The 5,879-nt window shown below is 47.6% G+C and overlaps 1 non-coding gene across 1 annotated transcript; it reads right to left on the reverse strand.

Annotated features, from left to right (window-relative positions):
* On the reverse strand, nucleotides 1-107 carry LOC140005422 (small nucleolar RNA R71). The gene has a single exon (XR_011813259.1). It is a non-coding gene; the product is annotated as a small nucleolar RNA R71 (small nucleolar RNA).
* Nucleotides 108-5,879: the final 5,772 nt, after the last annotated feature.

Genomic DNA, 5,879 nt, shown 5'->3' on the forward strand with positions numbered 1-5,879 from the left:
AGTTTGAGGAAGGAGATCTGCGGCATTAAACAATATCCCGGTGAGTCCCTGTATGAGTATTGGGAAAGGTTTAACAAGTTGTGCACTAGATGCCCGCAACATCAAATTAGTGAGCAACTGTTAATCCACTACTTCTATGAAGGGCTCCAATCAACAGACAGGAGTATCATTGACGCTGCCAGTGGGGGAGCACTTGCAAACAAGACACCGAGGGAAGCGTGGGAGCTCATCGAAGCCATGGCAGAGAACTCCCAGTAATTTGGCTTCCGTGAGAGCAACCCTCCCCGTAGAGTCAACGAGGTAGAGACTTCATCCTTACAGCAGCAACTGTCAGAATTGACATCGATTGTTAGGCAATTAGCCATGAGAGACATGCCGCGAGCGAAAGTATGTGGAATCTGCACTAGCATGGACCATTGCACAGACTCGTGCCCCATTTTGCAAGAGGACGGGGCAGAACAAGTAAAGATGGGCGGAGGCGTGCCCGCGCCCCGTAGGCAATACGATCCGTATTCCAATACGTACAATTCTGGTTGGAGAGATCACCCCAATCTCAGCTATGGTAGTAGGCCACAAAATGCATTCTCCAATCGGCCTCCAGGATTTCAGCAACCGTGGCAACATAAGTCTCAACCCTCATCCTCAAGCTCAGGGAGTTCTTTGGAAGAAATTGTCAAGAGTTTGGCCAACACTACCACTCAACTTGTCACGACCACCACTCAGTTCCAACAGGACACCAAAGTAGGCATGAAAGACATGGAGACTCGCATGAGTCAAATGGCAACTGCTATAAACCGCCTGGAGTCCCACGCATATGGGAAATTGCCATCACAACCTGAGGCAAATCCCAAAAATGTAAGTGCCATGACATTAAGGAGTGGAAAGGAAGTGGAGGGGCCGAAGGTCACGAACTCAAAGAGTAAAAGTGAAGACGAGATCGAGCAGGAGATAGAGGAAGAAGGACACATTCGTGGGGGTCCTGGGGTAAATCTCGCACCATCAATACCCGTTAAAGCTAATTTACCCCCTTTTCCTTGCAGGTTGGCGAAGACGAAGAAGGCAGAGAAGGAGAAAGAGATCCTGGACGTGTTCAAAAAAGTAGAGATCAATATCCCCTTGTTGGAAGCAATAAAGCAGATACCAAAATATGCTAAATTTCTCAAGGATCTGTGCACCCATAAGAGGAAACTGAGAGGGGACGAAAGAGTAGCGGTGGGAGAGAATGTGTCAGCAATGCTCCAAAGGAAACTCCCACCCAAGTGTGGAGATCCAGGTATGTTCACGATCCCCTGTAAGATAGGGAATACACCGATCAGGAAAGCAATGTTAGATTTAGGGGCGTCAATCAATGTGATGCCAAAGACCATTTTTTCTTCCCTAAATCTTGGGCCACTTAAGGAAACAACCATCATAATCCAACTAACTAATCGCACAAATGCATATCCAGAGGGGCTAGTTGAGGATGTCTTGGTTCAGGTAAATTAACTGGTTTTTCCTGCAGATTTTTATATCTTGGACATGGGAGATGAGAAATCATTAAACCCGTCACCTATCTTGTTAGGTAGACCATTTCTTAGCACTGCCAGGACTAAAATAGATGTGAATGAGGGTACTTTGTCAATGGAATTTGATGGTGAAACAGTGAATTTCAATATTTTTGAGGCGATGAAGTATCCAAAAGAATCTAACTCGGTCTTTGCTTTGAGTGTTATTGAGACTTTTGTGCAGGAAACTTTCAAATTAGAGGGCAAAGACGCATTGGAAGTGGCTCTAATCAAGCATCTGGAGTTGGGTGTAACTCTTGATATGGACCTAAGGGAAGATGTACTCCACGCTGTTGAAGCCTTACACTCACTTCCACCCGTATCCCCAAGGTATGAGCTTACTTCTCTTTTTGTGCCAGAGGCTAAAACAAAGCTGCTTCCTTCAGTTGTGCAGGCACCAGAGTTAGAATTAAAGCCTCTGCCAAAGCACCTTAAGTACGCATTCCTAGGAGATCGGGAGACACTGCCGGTAATCATCTCTGCACACTTGTCTCCAAGTCAAGAAGACAAACTAGTGCGAATCCTTAGGGAGCATAAGGAAGCAATTGGATGGAGCATAGCCGATATTAAAGGGATCAGCCCGTCCTTGTGTATGCACCGGATAAGACTCGAGGATGATGCAAAGCCGGTGAGGCAAGCACAGCGAAGATTGAACCCCCTGATGATGGAAGTTGTGAAAAAGGAAATACTTAAACTTCTGGAAGTAGGGATCATTTTTGCTATCTCGGATAGCCCATGGGTGAGTCCTGTCCAGGTAGTCCCGAAAAAGGCGGGAGTGACCGTGGAGGAGAACCAGGAGGGTGATATGGTCCCGGTCAGGAAAGCTACTGGCTGGCGTCAGTGCATCGACTACAGGAAGCTAAATGTCGTGACAAAAAAGGACCATTTCCCCCTCCCCTTTATTGATCAGATGGTAGAACGATTGGCAGGTCGTGTTTACTATTGTTTCTTGGATGGCTTTTCAGGTTACTTTCAGATCGCAATCGCACCAGAAGACCAGGAAAAGACCACCTTCACATGCCCATTTGGCACGTTTGCCTACCGCCGGATGCCTTTCGGCCTCTGCAATGCTCCAGCGACCTTTCAACGGTGTATGGTAAGTATTTTCTCTGAGTATGTGGAAAAAATAATCGAGATGTTCATGGATGATTTTAGTGTTTATGGGGACAGTTTTGATGAATGCCTTGAGAATCTGGCTTTAATTCTGAAAAGATGTATAGAGACGAATTTGGTACTTAATTGGGAAAAATGTCAGTTTATGGTAGATCATGGCATTGTCTTAGGGCACGTTGTGTCGGCAAAGGGCATAGAGGTATATAAAGCTAAAATAGACCTTATTTCTGCTCTACCTTACCCCGTATGTGTACGAGAAGTGCGTTCGTTCTTGGGCCATGCAGGCTTTTACAGGAGATTTATCAAAAACTTTTCAAAGATAGGAGCACCCTTGTTCAAGTTACTGCAGAAGGACGTGCCATTTGATTTCACAAATGAATGCAAGGTGGCTTTTGATAAACTGAAGGAATCACTGACATCGCCGCCTGTCATTCAACCCCCAGATTGGAGCCTTCCGTTTCAAATCATATGCGACGCGAGTGACTATGCCGTGGGGGCCGTTTTGGGGCAAAGAATTGGAAGAGCGCCACACGCGATCTACTACGCGTCGAGAGCCTTAAGTGGAGCCCAACTTAATTACTCCACGACGGAGAAAGAATTACTAGCTGTTGTTTTTACACTAGAAAAATTTAGGTCATATTTATTGGGTGCAAAAGTAATAGTTTTCTCTGATCATGCAGCCTTGAGGTACTTGCTGGCGAAGAAGGATGCTAAACCAAGGCTGATCAGGTGGATTTTGCTCCTGCAGGAGTTCGACCTAGAAATCAAGGATAAGAGTGGAGCTGAAAATTTGGTGGCTGATCATTTGAGCCAGTTGCTCACAAATCAAGAGGATCTACCGTTGAGGGAGTCATTCCCTGAGGAGCAACTTCTGGCCATTGATTCGTCAATACCTTGGTACGCGGACATTGTCAATTTTTTGGTAACAAATCAATTACCTACAGGTTGGTCAAAAGCTAAAAGAGATAAGCTAAAGAGTGATGCCAAATATTACCTTTGGGATGACCCCTACCTGTGGAGGCAATGTTCAGACCAAGTGATAAGAAGGTGTGTAAGTGCAAGTGAGTTTCACTCTATTTTGACTTTCTGTCATTCGTTTGCATGTGGAGGGCATTTTGGTCCAAAGCGGACGGCTCGTAAAGTGTTAGAAAGTGGTTTTTACTGGCCTACTCTGTTTAAGGATGCATATTTGTTTTGCAAATCTTGTGATAAGTGTCAAAGGGTGGGGAATATCTCTCGAAGAGACCAAATAAGTCAAACCCCCATATTATTTGTTGAGATTTTTGATGTCTGGGGTATAGATTTCATGGGTCCCTTCCCCTCGTCTTTTGGTTTCATGTACATTATACTTGCTGTTGACTATGTTTCCAAATAGGTGGAGGCAAAAGCCACCCGGACTAATGATTCTAGAGTGGTTGCAGATTTTATAAGATCTAACATTTTCGTCCGTTTTGGAATGTCAAGAGCTATAGTGAGTGACAGGGGCACCCATTTCTGTAATAAGACGATCACTGCTTTGTTTCGTAAGTATGGTGTGCTCCACAAAGTGTCCACTCCCTACCATCCCCAAACGAATGGTCAAGCCGAAGTATCAAACAGGGAAGTTAAGTCAATCCTGGAGAAGATGGTGAGGCCTGATAGAAGGGATTGGAGTGTGAAATTGGAAGATGCTCTCTGGGCCTACCGCACTGCATATAAGACACCGATTGGGATGTCCCCATACAGGTTAGTATTTGGGAAGCCTTGCCACCTCCCGGTGGAATATGAACACAAAGCATTTTGGGCACTTAAGCGGTGTAATATGGACCTTATAGAGGCCGGAGGGAATAGGAAGCTCCAATTACAAGAGTTGGAGGAGCTAAGGAATGAAACCTATGAGAACGCCGCAGTATACAAGGAGAAGAGTAAAATTTTTCATGACCAACAAGTGTCGAGGAAGTCGTTTGTCACAGGGCAAAAAGTCCTACTTTATCACTCGAGACCTAAGCTTTTCCCTGGTAAGTTGCGTTCCCGTTGGATTGGTCCATTTGTTGTTACTAATATTTCTCATTATGATGCAGTGGAAATACAAAGTCTTAAGACGGAGAAAAGGTTCGTAGTCAATGGTCACCGTCTAAAGCCTTATTACGAAGGGTTTAATAGTGAGCAAGTGGAGGTTTTATTTCTTGATGATCCAAGGGGGGAGGCCTAAACAGTTCAAGGCCATGTCTAGCCAAAGACGTTAAAGAAAGGCGCTGCTTGGGAGGCAACCCAAGGATTACAATATTAGTTGTGATCATTTTTACTTACGCTGCAATTTTTCAGTTTTATCTTAATGTTTTGACTGTTTTTGTGGTGTTGGACAGAAGACTAGAGGTTTCAAGGCGTGCCCACGCCTTGGGAAGGATGCGCCAGGTGCCCTGAGCGAAGTGGGGACTAACAGTCTCAAGGCGTGCCCGCGCTTGGACAAAAATTCCCTTGAGTATCATTAGGATACGTTGGTCAGAGAACTATATCCTCCAAGGCGTGCCCACGCCTTCCAACCCCTACGATAGCGGAAAAAAAAAAAAAGAAGAAGAAGATCCCAGGACTTCACTTTTTTCACTTTTCTTCCCGTGGGTCTTACCAAGTTTCCCCCCCAAATTGCTTTTGCCTCACCTCCAGCATTTCTTCTTCCAACCTTGGTCAGCCGCCGCCACCGCCGCCGCCCGCCGTGCTGCGCGCGACCCAGCAGCAGATCCATCGCGCGGCATCCAGATCTATCACAGCTAGCGCCCGCGCGGACAGCAGCGCCCCCCCTGCGCAGTTCAGCATCCGCGCGCGCGCCTACAGCGCGCTGCCCACCACCAGCCGCGAGCAGTCGCAACGCCCAGCGCGCCTAGCAACCACGCGCACCCGCGCGCGTAACAGGCCCAGGTCTTGCCAGCAGCCTGCGTCCTCCAGATCTGCCAGCGACCTGCAGTGCGCAGCCTCGCACGTCGCGCCTCCCTCAGCCTGCAGACCAGTACCAGCCGCGCGCAGCCTTTCTCCTCAGGCGCGCCATCACCGCGCGCGACGTCCAGCAGCTCGAGCCTGCGCGCGAAGACCAGCCCGCGCGCGCCAGCCCCCTGCCCGCGCGCCGCAGGCGCGCGGCCCTCCTCGCAGCCCGCGACACCAGCTCTCCTTCTCCGCCAATTTCTTCTTCAGCGTGGACAAAGGGAAAGAGTAATACCCCTATTTGCCTTTCTTGTTGAACTGGTGACT

The sequence above is a fragment of the Coffea arabica genome, chromosome 4c, assembly GCF_036785885.1.
Source record: "Coffea arabica cultivar ET-39 chromosome 4c, Coffea Arabica ET-39 HiFi, whole genome shotgun sequence".
Taxonomy (NCBI): domain Eukaryota; kingdom Viridiplantae; phylum Streptophyta; class Magnoliopsida; order Gentianales; family Rubiaceae; genus Coffea; species Coffea arabica.